Below are 17,499 nucleotides of genomic sequence, written 5' to 3' on the forward strand. Positions count from 1 at the left end.
TTTCAAACTTTATTATGCTTATTAATTAGTATGCATATTTATATGTCAGTAAAATGTGAATAGTTTGGGGCAAAAAAAAGCCAGTAAAATAGGTCTTTCAAAAATAAAATTCATTTAAACATACTTCCCTAAATGATTTAATCAGTAACTGATTTTAAAAATATAGTTGAAATCACTAAATTTATATCTTCATGAGTAAAATTACTAAACTGTAATCAAAATTTCCCTAGTTTTTCAAAAGAAAGGCAATCATACATTTAGAATAAAGGCATAACTCATAATTTGAATAATTAAGGTCTGATAAATTTATTATTCCTTTCTACATTTTTCAAAGAGGTAGAAAATTCAAGCAAATATTTCACAAATTTTAAAAGTTCAAGTTTACTTAAATTTCAAAGCAAGACAGACACCAGCATTCCAAAGCTTTTCACGACACAACTTCTTTGAAAAGGTATGTGTGCGTGTCTGTTTATGTTTTAATCATTTGTTAGTTAAATGCATAATAATGGTAGGAATGAAAACTGTTTATGTTTTATTTGTCCAAAAGATATGGCTTACATTCTTCCTCATTAAAAATAAACAAGTTTCTACCATTAGGGCAGGGGTCCCCAACCCCCAGGTTGCAGACTGGTACCAGTCTGTGGTCTGTTAGGAACTGAGCCATGGCCTGTTAGGAACCTGGCCACACAGCAGGAGGCGAATGGCAGATGAACAATTACCATCTGAGTTCTGCCTCCTGTCAGATCAGCAGTGGCATTAGATTATCACAGGAACATGAATACTATTGTGAACTGCGCACGCGAGGGATCTAGGTTGCATGTTCCTTATGGGAATCTAACTAATGCCTGATAATCTCAGGTGATACAGTTTCATCCTAAAAGCATCCTCTCCCACCCCCCAATCTGTGGAAAAATTGTCTTCCATGAAACCAGTCTCTGGTGTCAAAAAGGTTGGGGACTGCTACATTACAGTATCTATTATTTTAAATTTCAAATAGCTTTTATGAACAGAAAACAAAAAGGGCCACAACCTATCTAAACCACAGATATTTACAACCTGCATTTCTATATTTTAAAATGCCAATTAAAAATAAAACATGGCTAGCGAAGATGGAGTAAGCCCATGCCCATCCCTCCCAATGATAACAACAAAAACTTTGGACAAAACACAAAAAGTAGTAGTAACCTGAGGATTCTGAAAAGTAAGAGCAAGCAGATTGGAGAGAGAAAATAAAACCTGGAGAAGCAACCCTGGTGGGGGTGACTTGCCATTATATTTTCCCTTCTTCTTTTTCTCCTAGCATTGAAATAAAATTAGTCCCATCCAGGGAACTTTATAAACGACACATGCAGCAAAAACTTGAGAACCCTCATCTAGCTAGTATATATAAGCACAGGGAAAAAGGACCCCCAAACCAGGAGCTGAAAAGGGGGATCTCTGAATTCTGTGTACAAACTGGTACCAGTCCTGGTCACACTTCATGTGCATGAGACAGATCCAAGGCAGCATAACCAAGGTTTTGAAAACTAACTGACATTGGAACTATCACCCAATAGACAGGAAATAATTTATGGTCTGAATCTACCTTGGTTTGCTGCATGCTTTAAGAAATTTTTAAAAACAATCTCCTGAGGATTTCAATTATTTAAATAATCCCCAGGCTCTCATGATACAACATTCAAAATGTCCAGGACCCAAAATTACGTGACTTACAAATAAACAGCAAAATGCCACCAATTCCCAAGGGTTTATAGTCAACAGATACCAAGCAAGATGAACCAGATGTTAGAATTATCAGTCAGAGGCTCTATACCAACTATTATAATTAAGGTCCATGAAATGAAGGTAAACCCTATTGAAAGGAACAGAAAGGCAGTTCTCAGAAGTGAAATATAAACTATAAAAAAATGAATTAAACAGAAATTTTAGGGCTAACAAAACAATATCTGAAATTAAAAATTAACTGGATGAGATCAACAGCAGAATGGAGATGACAGAGGGAAAAGTCAGTGAATGTAAAGCTAGAAATGATCTCAACTGAAGAAAAGAGAGAAAAACAACTAGGCATAAATGAGCTGAGCCTCAAAAACAGGTAAGAAAATATCAAAAGGTTTAACATTTATGTCATTCGATTCCCAAAAGATGAGGAGAAGAAAAAATTCAAAGAAATCATGACTGAAAACCCCCCAAATTTGTAGAAAGATACGAACTTACAGATCCAAGAAGCTTAGCCAACCTCAAATAAGATAAACTCAAAGAAAACCATTCCCAAATATGTCATAAACTGCTGAAAAGCAAAGATGAAGAAAAAAATCCTGAAAACAGAGAATATCAAAATATCACACATAGAAGAATAGTGACTTGAATAATTAGAAGTTTCTCATCTGGAAACAGAATACAATCTTTAAAGGATTAAAAGAAACTAAAGTGTCAATCAGAATTCTATATCCAGCAAAAACATCATTCAGGAGTGATGATGAAATATAACCACATCCAGATCAGGGAAAATTTACAGTATTCGTTGCCAAGACATCTGTTCTAAAAGAAATGTTGAAGGAAATTCTTTACACTGAGGAGAAATAGTATCAGAAGGAAACTTGGAAGTTCAGGAATAAAGGAAGAACAATAGAAATGATAAACATCTCAGTAGATAGATCATTTTTGACTTTTAAGTTCTTTAAAAGTATGACTGTTAAAAGTAAGAATTTAAGCAGCATCCTGTGGAGTTTTAAATGCATATAGAGTTTTAAACTGCACATGACAACTATAACATAAAAAAGGGAGAGTAAAGGAAAAAATATACATAAAAACTGTATCTATAAACTATATATACATGATATATATATATATTTTCCATGTTAAATGGCATGTAGAGCCTAACAACAACAAAACTATATATATACAGTTTATATATATATGTATATTTTTGTTATACTCTACATGCCATTTAACATGGCAAAAATATTAACTTCAAATAGACTGTGAAAGCTTAGGTATGTTTACTATAATACTGATACCACCAAAAATATTCCAGGAGATACAAACACAAAGGATAATAGAAATTAAATTATAATAAAACATTTTTAAAATAAGTAATCCAAAAAAAAAAAGCAAGAAAGAGGGAAGAGATGAATGGAAACAGAAGGAATAAACAAAAAACAAATGATTAAATTGTAGACCTAAATTCAACAACCACATCAATAATTATATAAAATATAAATGGTCTAAACATATAAATTAAAAGAAATGGTCAAATCAGGCTAACAAACAAGACCCAAATCTTTCTTATACTGTGTATAAGAAATCCACTGTAAATATAATGACATAGATTAAATGTAAAAGGATGAAAAAATATATACCATGAAAAAACACTATAAAATAAAGCTGGCATGACTATATCAGTATCACATAAAGTGACTTTAGAATAAGGAATACTATACCAGGTATAAAGAGGGGCATTACATAAAGATAAAAGGGTCAGTTTTCCAGAAAGTTTTCCATAATTCCAGACGACTCTGCTGCACCTCACAATAAGACTTCAAAATACAGGAAGCAAAACTGACAGAACTTAAAGAAGAAATAGACAAATCCACAATTATATTTGGAGACTTCAATATTCTTCTTTCAGTAACTAATAGGACAAGTAGTCAGAATGTCAGCAAATATTTGAACACTGCTATGGTCTGAATGTGTCCCCCAAAGTTCATGTGTTAGAAACATGATCCCCAATGCAACAGTGTTGAGAGGTGAGGCCCTTACGAGGTGATGAGGTCATGAAGGCTGCGCTCTCAAGCTGTTATGGTGGGAGTGGGTTAATTATCTCAGGAGTGGGTTTCTGATAAAAGGATGATTTGGGGCCTCTACCCTACTCTCTTGCATGCGTGATTGTCTTCCCTTCTGTCCTGTGTCATGGAATGATGCAGCAAGAAGGCCCCTGCCAGATGCAGGACCCTCAGCCTTGGACTTCCCAGCCTCCAGAACTGTAAGAAACAAATCTCTGCTCTTTACAATTTACCCAATCTCAGATATTCTGTTACAGCAGCACAGAAAGGACTAAGATGAACAATACCAACCAACTAAACCTGACATTTATAAAGCACTTCACCTAACATTAGCAGAAACAAACAAACAAACAAAAACCTACTGTTCATTTATTTATTTACTGAGACAGGATCTTGCTCTGTCGCCCAGGCTCGAGTGCAGTGGAATGATCATAGTTCCCTGAAGCCTCAAATTCCTGGGCTGAAGGAATCATCTTACCTCAGCCTCCCGAGGAGACAGGGTCTCACTATGTTTCCCAGGCTGGCCTCAAACTCTAGCTGTCCTCAAGCAGTCTTCCAGCCTCAGCCTTCCAAAGCCCTGGGATTATAGGTGTAAGCCACTGTGCCCAACTAAAACCTACTATTTTAAAATGTACAAAAAACATTCACCAAGATAGTCTATATTCTAGGCCATAAAACAAATTTTGACAAATTTAAAAGAACTGAAATCACACCAGGTATACATTCTCTGACAAAACAGAATTAACTCAGAAATTAGTAAAAGAAAGACATTTGAAAAATTCCAAAATATCTGGAAATTAAACATGCTTCTAATAACTCATGAGTCAAAGAAATAGTCACAAGGAAAATCAGAAAATACTTTGCATTGAATAAAAATGAAAAAATATTTTGAAATTTATGGTATACAGCTAAAAAAAGTGTTTAGAGAAAAATTTAGAGTACTAAATGCTTACAGTGGAAAATAAAAAGGATTCAAATCAACGATATAAATATCCACCTTAAGAAAACAGAAAAAGAATGAGAAACCAAAGCCAAAGAAAGCAGAAAGGAAGAGATCAGAAATCTATGAGACTGAAAACAAGCAGGAAAAAAAAAAAAAAAAAAAAAAAACCAATGAAACAAACGGTGGTTCTTTAAAAAGATTTATAAAATCAATGAAGCTATAGCTAGGCTGACACACACACACACACACACAGACAGAGAGAGAGAGAGAGAGAGAGAGAAGATACACACTACCAGTGTCAGGAATAAAAAAAAAGGGCACATCGGCCAGGTGCAGTGAGTCACGCCTGTAATCCCAGCACTTTGGGAGGCTGAGGCAGGAGGATCGCCTAAGGTCAGGAGTTTGAGAAACTCCAACGGCCAACATGGTGAAACCCTGTCTCAACTAAAAATACAAAAAAAAAAAAAAAAAAATTAGCCGGGCGTGGTGGCATGTGCCTGTAAACTCAGCCACTTTGGAGGCTGAGGCAGGGGAATTGCTTGAACCAGGGAGGTGGAGGTTGCAGTGACATCATTATAGATCTCAGAGATATTAAAAGGATCCTAAGGGAATACTCTGGACAACTTTATGCTCATAAATTCTACAACTTAGATAAAATGAAAAAATTCCTTGAAAGTCACAAACTACCAAAGCTCACTCAAGAGGAAATAATAACCTAAATGGTTGTAAATTAATTAAAGAAATTAAATGTGCAGGTAAAAATCTCTAACAATACAGATCCAGATGTTTCCCTGGAAAAGTCTACCAAACATTTAAGAATAGTATCAATTCTACACAATGTCTTCCAGAAAACGGAAGAGGAGGGAAGGGTTCCCACTGTGTGAGGCCAGCATTATTACCCTGATACTAAAACCAGATGAAAACATTACAAGTAGGCTCAACTGCAGATCAATATCCCTTATGAACACAGAAGTAAAATGCCTCAACAAAAATATTAGCAAATCTAATTAAGTAATTATCAGAAAAGGAAAATACACAACATACGGTTTATCACAGGAATGCAAAGCTAGTTTAACATTCAAAAATAAATTAGTATAATTCACCATATTCAGACTAATGAAGAAAAACCCTATGATAATCTCAACAGATACAGAAAAAGGATTTGGCAAAATTTGACATTCCTTCATGATAAAGCAAGCTCTCAGAAAACTAGGAATAGGAGCTAACTTCCTTAACCTGATAAAGGGCATCTGCAAAAAATCCTACAGTTAACACAGTAATAGTAAAAGACTGAATATTACTCCCCTAAGATAGAAACAAGGCAAAGACGTCTGCTCTTACCACTTCTATTCAGCATCACACTGGAAATTCTAGACAGGCCAACAAAGCAAGGGGAGGGGATTAAAGACATTAAGTGGAAAGGATAGAATTGCTCTTAGAACCAATAAGTATAACAAGGTCATATGATATACGCTCAAATGAAAAACAAACAAACAAACAAAAACACTTACCTCAAAACAAACAAAAAACTGTAGGTATATATGCTAAATATGAACAACTGGAAATCAAAACTTACCCAAAAAGTACTACTTATCTTAGCACCAAAAAATCTTGGCTTATAATTCTAAGAAAACACGTGCAGTCTCTATGTTAAAAACTACAAAACACTGATGGAAGAAATCAAAGACAATACTGAAAAGTGGGAGGTTACCATGTTCATGGATTGGAAAACTCAATACTGTTAACATGTCAATTCTCCCCAAATTGATCTATATATTCTACATAACCTCATTCAAAATGCTAGCCAGTGTTTGTGTGTATACTGACAAGAAATGCAATAGAATGAATAGCCAAAACAATTTTTAAAAACAGCAAAGTTGTACAAAGGACAAAGACAAAAGATTTAAGACTCCTATAAAGCTACAGTAATCAAAACTGTACTAGTGATGAAGGGATAGGCACATAGATCAAAGGAACAGAACAGAGTTCAGAAATATACCTACACAAATGTGGTCAATTCCAGGTTCAAAGTCAATTGAACGGAGAAAAGGTAAGTTTTTTCAACAACTGGTGCTGGGAATAATTAGATATTCGTGTGAAAAAAAAATGAACCAAAATCCATATTATACACTTACTTCATAAAAAAATTAACTCAAAGTGGATCATGAAACCAAATAAAAAATAAAAAATAAAAAACCATAAAACTGCTAGAAAAAAGTTTAGGAGAAAATTGATACAAAATCAAAAGCATGACCCATAAAAGACAAAATTGATAAAGTCGACTTCATCAAAATTTATGTTTTATTCTACAAAAGACACTGTTAAGAGAATGAGAAAACAAGTTACAGACTAGGAGAAAATACCTGCAACTTGTACATGTGATAAAGGACTTGGATCTAGAATATGTAAACTTTCTCAAAACTCATTAAGGAGTTTAATTCAATAAAACTGGGCAAAAAAAAAAAAAAAAAGACTATCAAGCCAAGAAAAGACACAGAGGAAACTTAAATGCATATTAACTAAGTGATCCAATCCGAAAAGGCTACATACTGTATGAGTCCAACTATATGACATTCTGAAAAAGAGAAAACTATGGAGATGGTAAAAAGAACAGTGACAGCCGGAGTTTGGGTGCAGGAAGAGATGAATAGGAACAGCATAGAGGGTTTTTAGCATAGTGAATCTACTCTGTTTGATACTTTAGTGGTGGATACATGTATCATTATACATCTGTCCAAACTCATCAAATGCATACCACTAAGGGCGAACTTTGGGTGGTAATAAAATGTCAGTGTAGGTTCATCAATTGTATGACTCTGGTGGAGGATGCTGATAATGAGACAGAATATGCATAAGTTGGGGGTAAGGGGTCTATGGGAAATCTCTGCTCAATTTTTCTGTGAATCTAAAACTGCTTTAAAAAACACAGTTCATTTTTTTGGAAAAGGGCAAAAAATTTAGAAAGACATTTTACTAAAGAAAATATATAGGTGGCAAATTGCAGACAAAAAAACATACTCAATATTGTTAATCATTAGGAAATACAAATTAAGATCACAATGAGATACCATTATATACACATTATAATAGCTACAATTATACAAAAATAAAATTTAACCTGACAGCAACTGCAGGCAAGGATGTGGAGCACCTGGAATGCTCATAAATTGCTGTTTGAAGAGTGTTTAATAAAGTGGCACAGACTCTGGCAAACAGTCTGGCAGTTTCTCATGAAGTTAAATGTATTTTGACCATATGACCCAGCAATCCCACTCCGAGGGATTTGCCCAAGAGAAATACAAATTTATGTTCACACAAAAACTTGTACAAGAATGTTTATAGCTGCTTAATTTGTAAATGTGAAAGACAGAAACCAATCTAGACATCCTTCAACTAGTGAATGGATAAACAAACTATGGTACATTCATACAGAAGATACCACTCAGCAATAACAACAACAACAAAAACCCACTGATGTACACATAATATCTCAAATACACTACACTAAATAAAGGAAGCCAGAATCAAAAGGGTATACACACACAAACTTATTATTCAATCGATATGACATTCTGGAATGGCAAAACTAAAGGGACTGAGAACAGATGAGTGGTTGCTAGGGATTGGGACAGGATGAGGGAATTTTGGGGGGGTGGTAGACTGTTCTCTATCTTGATTGTGGTGGTGGTTACATGACTATATGCATTTGTCCAAACTCAAAACTGTACACTAAAAACTTTTAGTGTATGTATTTTTATAGTATTTACAGTATGTATTTTATAGTATAGTAAGACGTGTACAATCTTAAAAATTAAATAATCATATTACCATTAATAGTCACCATTTATTGGGTGTCCACTACATGCTAGAGGCATCATATTTAGGGCTTTACAATCATTTATCATTAACTTGTTACAAGAACCCTTCACAGTCAGAATTACTATTCTATTTTAAAGATAAGTGTCTTAGTCTATTTAGGCTGCTATAACAAAAATACCATAAATTTGGTAGCTCATAAACAACAAACATTTACTGCTTACAGTTCTGGAAGGTAGGAAGTCCAACATCAAGGTGCAGATTTGGCATCTGGTGAGGGCATGCCCCTCAGAGACGGCACCTTCTAATTGTGTCCTCACACGGGGAAAGGGGTAAACAAGCTCCCTCAGGCCTCTTTGATAAGAGCACTAATCACATTCCTGAGGGCTCCATCCTCATGATCTGATCACCTCCCAAGAGCCCCAACTCCTAATGCCATCACCTTGGGGGTTAGAATTTCAACATAAAAATTTTGGGGAGGACACAAACATTCAGACCATAGCAATGAGAAAACTAAAACTCGGAGAGGTTGAGGTCCTTAAAAACAAGATGCTAAATATTCTTGGCAACTTTAAACAATGATTTCTATGATTTTGAAGAAAAAAAGGACTCCATAAAACTCAGATTTGCATGCTTACATTTCTCTAATTAGAAAATTTCCATTTTGCAGAATGAAAAATTTTTTAAAAACCAAGCCTTTATTAATTTGCTTGTAACGTTCTTTCATTGCTCACCTCCCTAAAGAGAGGTTTCATCCTGAAAGAGGTTCTTAATGTTAGATTCAAGTTCAAAGCTATAATAGATATGGTCTTTTATCTTAACAGTCATCACTACAAAAGCTGTAATTAGCCTTAATAACCAACTTAACCAAATTGAGCAAGTCATTCTCCAAATTTTATTAATTCAGAATCCCACTTTGGGCATTTATCTCCTTTCCCTTCAATACGCCTGAAACATTTGTAGCTTTACAAATAAAGCTATTTGATGATTAAACACTTCATTCTGCTGTCCCTCTGAAATAGTAACCCTTTAAGGACTCGGCCAAAACCAGGACAGAAGGCTCAGTGAGAAGTCATTTTCTACACCTAACAGAGGACATGGCACCTAGTCAGGTACTACTGGTTCTTTCACAAAGAACACTTAATTATTTGCTATGAATTACAATAAAAGCAAGTTCAATACTTTTAAATTACTTTCCTGGCTTCAAGGCATCAAAGTATATAAAGGCTATTATCAAATTGCTGGTGTGTGCATCATCTAGTTTCTGAATTATCCATGGCACATATCAGCTCTAGCTTTTTTCTATCATCCAGCATGTTTCTACTCTCCTTTCTAATACTATTCCTATTCCATACTCAGTGATTTTAGCAAAAAGATGGCACTGTAACATATAAGGCAAAGTAAACCAAAACTAGGAAGGCAATCCCCCAGGGAAGAAGAAGAAGAAAAAAAAAAAAAGCATTAGTCACACAAAGTAAATTGTTCCAATCCACTTAGTGGCCTTAAACCTATTCACATCTTACACCTAGCCAGTCAGAGAATATGGGCAGAATGTTGCTGAGGCAGAACACAAATCATTGTGCAAGTCATTTGGTTACTTCTGCATCCCCTCAAAAGCAGAGTGCCAGTGGGCAAGAACCCATGCTCGGTAAATGTGGGTGGCAAGAATGAACTCTACTCCTTGAAAGCCAACCTTTTCCACCAAACATTCAGGTGTACAAATTATCACCACCATTTTGCCCAATCTCACACACTTACTGTTTACATTTCCAAGCAGAAGTTGTTTTTGATGAACAAGGTCTGATCTGGAAAGGTTAAGATGTGGATTACCAGCCATGACTTTAGGCCGGCGCACTGAGGCTCTCAGTGATGGTAGTTCCCTCATTTAATCAATAGGAACAATAATTGCTAACCTCATTGGGTTGTTTAGACTTGAGTGTTTTTGCTAAATGTTGAATTCACACAGCTTCAAAAGGTGCACCCCTGCAAACCACTGTGATCAAAGACTTGGACGTTGAAGAAATTGAGAATCAACAGTTAAAACAGAATTGGAGTGCTCAGACTAAAGAATCACTCAAAATCACTCTGAATACCCTTATAAGTATTTTACATTTAATAAAATAAAACAAGACAACATATTAAACAAAAATCAGTAACTTTAAATACTTCTGAAACTTGTAATGATGAGTTCTTGAACAATTAATTTCCGCTTGGCATTGAAACACATTTCAATCTCTCCTTTTCTCTTGGTTTCAACGAGAGACTTTTAAATGTGTTTTGTTTTCCTATAGACATTATTCTCTCTAGCTCCCAGGACTCCAGTCTGGGCCTACAGGCAAAGAGAGTGATTTAAAGGTCTGAGTTGCTTTGGCAATTTTCAAATCACCAGTGTGTGCATCACCTAGCTTCTGGATTATCCCTTGCATCCTTACCTACTCCCACAAGGAGGCATTTCTGAAACACATCCCCAACCCAACAGGGTTACTGAACATTTTCTCTGTCCATGGTAATCTCAAGCCTGTGAGTACTCTTCCTTCAGCTTCCCTCTTTCTGGATCAGCTCCCACAGTATCTTTGCCAAAACACTTCTAGTCTACCATCCACTCTGCCGTTTTAGTTTTAATGCCCCGGTTCCATAGTCTTCTATAGGAACTTAAAGTTATCAGAACTTATTTTGGGGAAAAATCTAAGAAGTTAAACCATGTGAAATCTTACGTAAGAGTTTGAAGATGACGAATTACTGTAAATGAAATATTATGAAAAACGAAAATGTATAATACTCTAAGACTGTGTTATACTCTTTCCTATAATATTGACAAACATCCAACTTAGTCCAATTCAAGGGATATGATTAAGTGAAATAATAGAACTTCAGTTTTACACATCATTATATTTTACATTTCTGGGGTTACTAGCATTTGAAGAATAACCATTAGAAGAAGCATGAAGTATTGTCAGACTTATAACCACCATTCTTGTTATGTATTAAAAACTACTCTAAAACTTAGTTAATTAATATAACAATATACCGTTATATCTCACAATTCTGTAAGTTAGAAATTCTCTCTCTCGTCTCCCCTTTCACCCTGTGTCAATATGGCCTCTCCATGTGGATAGCCTGGCAGCCTCAGGAGAGCCAGACTTCTTATGTATAGAAAACTCAGGGCTCCAAGATCTTTGAAGAGATGGGAAGTGGATGTTGCCAGTCACCTAAGGCTTGGGCCCAGGAACTGGACCAAGATATCCTCTGATATATTCTGTTGATCAAACATGTATAAAAATCACCCAGATTCTAAAGGAGGGAACAAAGACTTCACATCTTCATGAGACAGTTACTAGTAAAGAATCTGTGGCCGTCTTTAGCCTATCACAGTTATCAAAAAAGATTATAAATTTGCTAGATTATAAAATAGAAAATTAAATTATTTGCAAATGAGTATAAGAATGTTGTTAGTTAAAATAATCGAACTCAAACAAACCATTCATCATATGAGAAGAGTTGTAAGTCAAGCAATACAAAGAAGTCATTATGAAAATTTAATAGTATGAAAGGTATCTCAATACACCTTGCAATATTTAACACTGGTTTGTATGCTAATTTTATCCCTTCAAAGAAAATCCTAACAATATCAGGTAACACATGTTGGATTTCTAATTAGATTCTACATTTAAAATTTTGAATGTCTTTAGAGTGCAAAGATTGCTCCACTTAATTCCACTAACATACTTCTAAAAGTGAGTGTCATCTACACTTATTCACCTGATAATAATTGCTGCCATTTATTGAATGTTTACTTCACACTAACCCTGTACTGAATGTTTTACACATATTTTCACATTTCACCCTCACATTAAAAAGAAACCCACTTTATAGATAAGGAAACTGATGTGCAGAGAGAAGTAGAAAACGGTGCTGCTATTAAGGGAGCCAGGATCTGGTCTAAGATTCGTGTTCCCCTAAAACCAATATTCTTAAACACTACGGTGTTTAACCTTCGATCTAGCTATGTGGTCAGAAGGTTCTTCTATAAGTTGGTATGTGTATGTATAGTTACGTATATATAAATTCCAAAATAAATGATATTAGTCTTGACAGAATCACCATTCCATTCCTCATATTTTAGCATATAATATAAATAGTATATTATCATCTGAAATTATAAAGTATCCTTAAATGTACAGCTAATAAACTCTGTACTTTATTCAACCACATGTTCTTATGTACTTAGAACATGTCTCTCCCATAGGTACGAAAGCACATCCAACAAACACTTACATAGGTCGATCTAGAAATAGCTTAAATTAACAAAAGAAAACTCTATTTTTCAGGACTGACAGGCAAAGGATATAAGTAATTTCATTGTAGATTGAAACAGTAGATAAATAAAAGCTCAACTTATGATTCAAGACTGATTATTCAAGTCGGAAGAAATCTGTTTTCTCTGAAAACATTGCAATTGGCTCTGTTAGAGTTAAGTCAGTGTCAGCACTTCTGGAATAATGCACATGTATGCTGTTTGCCTGCTGGGGTGTGTTTCTGGGTAGAGCATTATGATTTGTGACTGAATAAATCAGCTATTCATTGCTACCCCCCACTGTCAATAAAACTTGTTTTTCAAGTTCCTTCTCCTTCATGGTTTTTTTGTTAACATAATCATCTCAGTAATTAAAATAAAAGCTGTACTTTTTGTGGGGTTTTTTGAACAATGAATTGATTGATTAATTAAAAGCTACACACTTTCTATAAAAGATACCACTGGAATTTCTGACAAATATTGGTCTTCTCCATATATCCCAGGAAAACAACTGTGTATAATATCGCTGGAGAAAGCCCAGGGCCATCAACAGTGGGGAGTGGGGAGCAGCCAGTGGGGGCTGAGGAGCAGTACAACCAGCATCACCTTCTCTAAAGGTGAATAAGAAAGGCAAGTGGCTCCCTTTCTTCTATCTCAAATTCAGAAAAACAAAGATTATTACAGTGAAAGCTTAATTTCTACTTTTTATTACGTTTACCATTATGAAGTAATGGCAGGCAAAGTAAAACAACCACTTTTGGTATTTCCCAGGCTTCCATGGCTATTAAACAATTCATAATATTTATCATACTTATTTTTGCTCTCAGAGGCTATCATAAGAGTCTAGAATTTCATGCATGATCCAATTAACTAATTACACTTATTTAGAGGCCATGAAATGCCTAATTACAGTCACAAATAGGTGATCACTGGCATAATTAGTTGTGCTAGCAAAACTACAGTCACAAAATTTCTTGGGTCAAACCACACTAAAATTGTGACCCTAATTATAGTATTGTTCTCAGTACAATGCTGTCTTAATATGTCAGCCATCCCATGTTTGGAAAATAACTTTTTTTTTTTTTCCTTTTGGAGACAGAGTCTCACTCTGTGCAGTGGCGTGATCTTGGCTCATTGCAACCTCTGCCTCTCGGGTTCTCCTACCTTAGCCTCCGGAGTAGCTAGGATTACAAGCGTGCGCCACCACACCCAGCTAATTTTTGTATTTTCTGTAGAGACAGCTTTCACTGTGTTGGCCAGGATGGCCTCAAACTCCCAACCTCAGGTAATCCACCTGCCTCAGCCTCCCAAAGTGCTGAGATTACAGGCATGAGCCACTGCGCCTGGCCTGGAAAATAACTTTAACTGGTGAAAACATTCTCCTTTAAATTTGATATGCCAGTTTTTAATGCACTAAAACATTTCTAGGAAAATTTCAAAATAAAACCTCAGGAATACAGCAAAACTAATTCTTGAGATTGCTCTGGTCAAGCAAGGCAAAACCGTTAGCTAAATGGCACACAATCGGTTATCACTTAACCAAGTTCTGACAAAATTCTAAAGTAAAATAACCAAATGTTTGTTGTCAAGAAAGAAAATAAATCGGCCAGGTGCGTGGCTCATGCCTGTAATCCCAGCACTTTGGGAGGCTAAGGTGGGCGGATCATGAGGTCAGGAGATCAAGACTATCCTGCTAACATGGTGAAACCCCATCTCTACTAAAAATACAAAAAATTAACCAGGCGCGGTGGTGGGCGCCTGTAATCCCAGCTACTATGGAGGCTGAGGCAGAAGTGGCATGAACCAGGGAGGCAGAGCTTGCAGTGAGCTGAGATCACACCACTGCACTCCAGCCTGGACGACAGAGTGAGACTCCATCTCAAAAAATCAAAAAAAGAAAGAAAGAAAGAAAACAAATCATAGATATTCCTAAACAATTAACTGGCATCCTGGATAATGTTCCTCCCTATAAACCTGTGGCCCTTATCTGATATGTAGTCTTCCCATCCCATTTGATTTGTCGGTGCAGTCGGTCAACATGCAAAATACATCAAAAACAGCCTGACCTCACTGGAAGCCAGGTTCTATAGGAGGTCACCAGAGCCACCTCCTCCACCTCTCACTACGCTTCTCCTTTTCAAGAGAGGGAAGGAGGGAGGTAAAGAGAAACTAAAATAAATAAATAAATTTTAAATCAGAGGGAAATAAAAGGCACAATGATAGATGCTTTCTTATTTTGAGATACAGAAAGGCAAAAGCACAGTCAATAGCTGAAGGAATGTGAACTGTGGTAACCTGCAAGAACATTTGCCATGTGTTCTGCACTGGCTGCTTAACTTAGCCAGTTAAGCATAAGAAACATAACTATTCATAAACAGTTTCATGGTTCATCCAATAGTCCTGACTCCAAAGTCTATATAACTCTATCTCCAGAAGACTCAACTGACACATAATAGTGACTTGTAATAGTGACTTATTTTATTCCAATACATAAAATGCATTACATCTATTGCCAAAATTTTCCAAAACACGTCCTACATTCTATTAACCTTGTTTCTATAGTTTTCGTAAGCTGTCCAGGGTTGCTTTTTATTTTTCATTTATTTATTCTGTTTCCTGACTAGACTGTAAGCTCCACAGTAGCAGAGCCTACAACTGAGGGCACTATGAACAGCAGATTCTTGTTAATTTGTCTCCTATTCAAATGTCCACCATCCATATTTACACATAAGTGCTTCCCTGAGCCACTGGTACAACGCCCTTCCATTCATTTGCCATGGAGAACTAAGACAATCAAGAGTCCACTAAAAAATAATCATATTTACCAAAGATTATTAGTATAGAGTGCTGATGGTCAGGTAGACACTTTAGCACTATATTTGTATAAAAATTCTAAGAAAACTGGCTTGCAGTATTTCGTCAAATCAGAACTGTAATTCTATTCAAAAAAACAATTTCTTAACGCATTGACTTTTCTGTGGAGTTCAGAAAGAACCTGTGATGGGTGTTGGGTTTCCTAGAGAACAGAATGTTTCATTTTGCTCTAATTCATTCTATTACTGAATTAAACTTTGATGTATTGGTCTTGACAAGTGCTTCATGCTGATTGTATTGTGTATGATAGTATAATCACTCCCCATGCATTTCCCACTGGCTGGCTGATTAATGCAACAGATTACCTGCAGCATTGATGGCAAGGGGGAATCATTGCCCTTCTGTACTCTAAACTGTTTGTATTTCAGTGTGCATGTGTGTGTCTGGGCACACACAGGCACCCATGAATATCACGCACATGGGTGGAGAAGGCTAGATAAAGCGGAAGAAGAAAATGGAGGACTCAGTAAAGATTAATACCTTTCAATCATTATTTTCAGTACACCAAAAAAAAAGCTGCTTAATGTTTCCAAGTAAGTGTCAGCATTACACTTCAATTATTCGTTCCCTTTTTTATTCACAAATATTTACCGAGCATCAACTACAGTATCAGGCACACTTTTTCACCTTCATAGGAAAAATAACTTAAAAAATTACTTCCACTATTTGTGGGAAGGAGGGGAAAAAAGGGGTTAAGATTATCAAGTGGACATTAATACAGGAATAAAAAGAGGATTAAAAAGGATGGATACGATATTAGTTTAAATGTGCCAATAAAGACAATAACTGATGATAATACTATTAAATACAACGAGTGGTTAATGGTTTCCAAACATACAGGTAAATCTTTCAAATTATGTAGTCTACATATGACCCTAACGTTTAGCAAAGAACATCTTCTAGTGCATAGTCAATCTGTTCTGAGGAACAGGTTGCGGGATATATTAATCTCATCTTCAAAGTGGCAGAGGGGAAACAGACTTTGTGCTCTTGGGAGCATTTTGGAAGCATTCCTCCTAACAGGATTTTCTCTCCATTCCAAGCTTGTATTTGACCCAAGTGCCCTGTTTGGAATTCTCCCATCCAACTCATTCAACCCTTGATCATACACAAAGGAAGACCATGGTTTCCAATCTAAGCCACTTCGAGGTCTCTCTCTCATTCCTACTTTATTAATGCTTCTCACTCTCTTCTCCAGGTTTGCTGAAACAGATTTTGAAATTTATTAATCTAGCTGGTCATAGCTTAAAATCATAGACATTTGGCTTTCTATTTCAAAGGTTATCTTTACAGCAGAAAGCACAGAGAACTGAGTGAGTGACCCACATTTCAGACAACTAGTATCATTACCCTGGGTATTCTGTCAGCAGATCAAAGTCTAAGAAAATAGCCCTCAGACTAGTTATTAACTCCCTAAAGCAAGTTAATGTCAGAAGACTCTGGCATTTTACTATACAGAGTCCCTTTCTTATATCAATTTTGGAATTTTAAAACACGAAAACAATGTTATACAATTATCAGACAAGCTTACAAGCAGCCTCACAAAAGTTCACTTGTTGCAAATCATTTGCCGTCTTGCCTTCCCCTAAAGTATATAGGAGAAAGCTATTTATATAAATTAAAAGGTCATCCTTTGTCGGCCAGGTGCAGTGGCTCACGCCTGTAATCCCAGCACTTTGGGAGGCCGAGGCGGGCGGATCACAAGGTTGGGAGATCGAGACCATTCTGGCTAACACGGTGAAACGCTGTCTCTACTAAAAAACACAAAAAAATTAGTCGGGCATGGTGGT

The 17,499-nt window shown here is 35.9% G+C and overlaps 1 protein-coding gene across 1 annotated transcript in view; it reads right to left on the reverse strand.

Moving 5' to 3' along the window:
• The window catches only part of ZSWIM6 (zinc finger SWIM-type containing 6), a 223,554-nt gene that overhangs the window by 25,765 nt on the left and 180,290 nt on the right, over window positions 1-17,499 (reverse strand). The gene's annotated exons all lie outside the window — the stretch shown is intronic.

Source organism: Piliocolobus tephrosceles, chromosome 4 (genome assembly GCF_002776525.5).
Source record: "Piliocolobus tephrosceles isolate RC106 chromosome 4, ASM277652v3, whole genome shotgun sequence".
NCBI classification, from domain to species: domain Eukaryota; kingdom Metazoa; phylum Chordata; class Mammalia; order Primates; family Cercopithecidae; genus Piliocolobus; species Piliocolobus tephrosceles.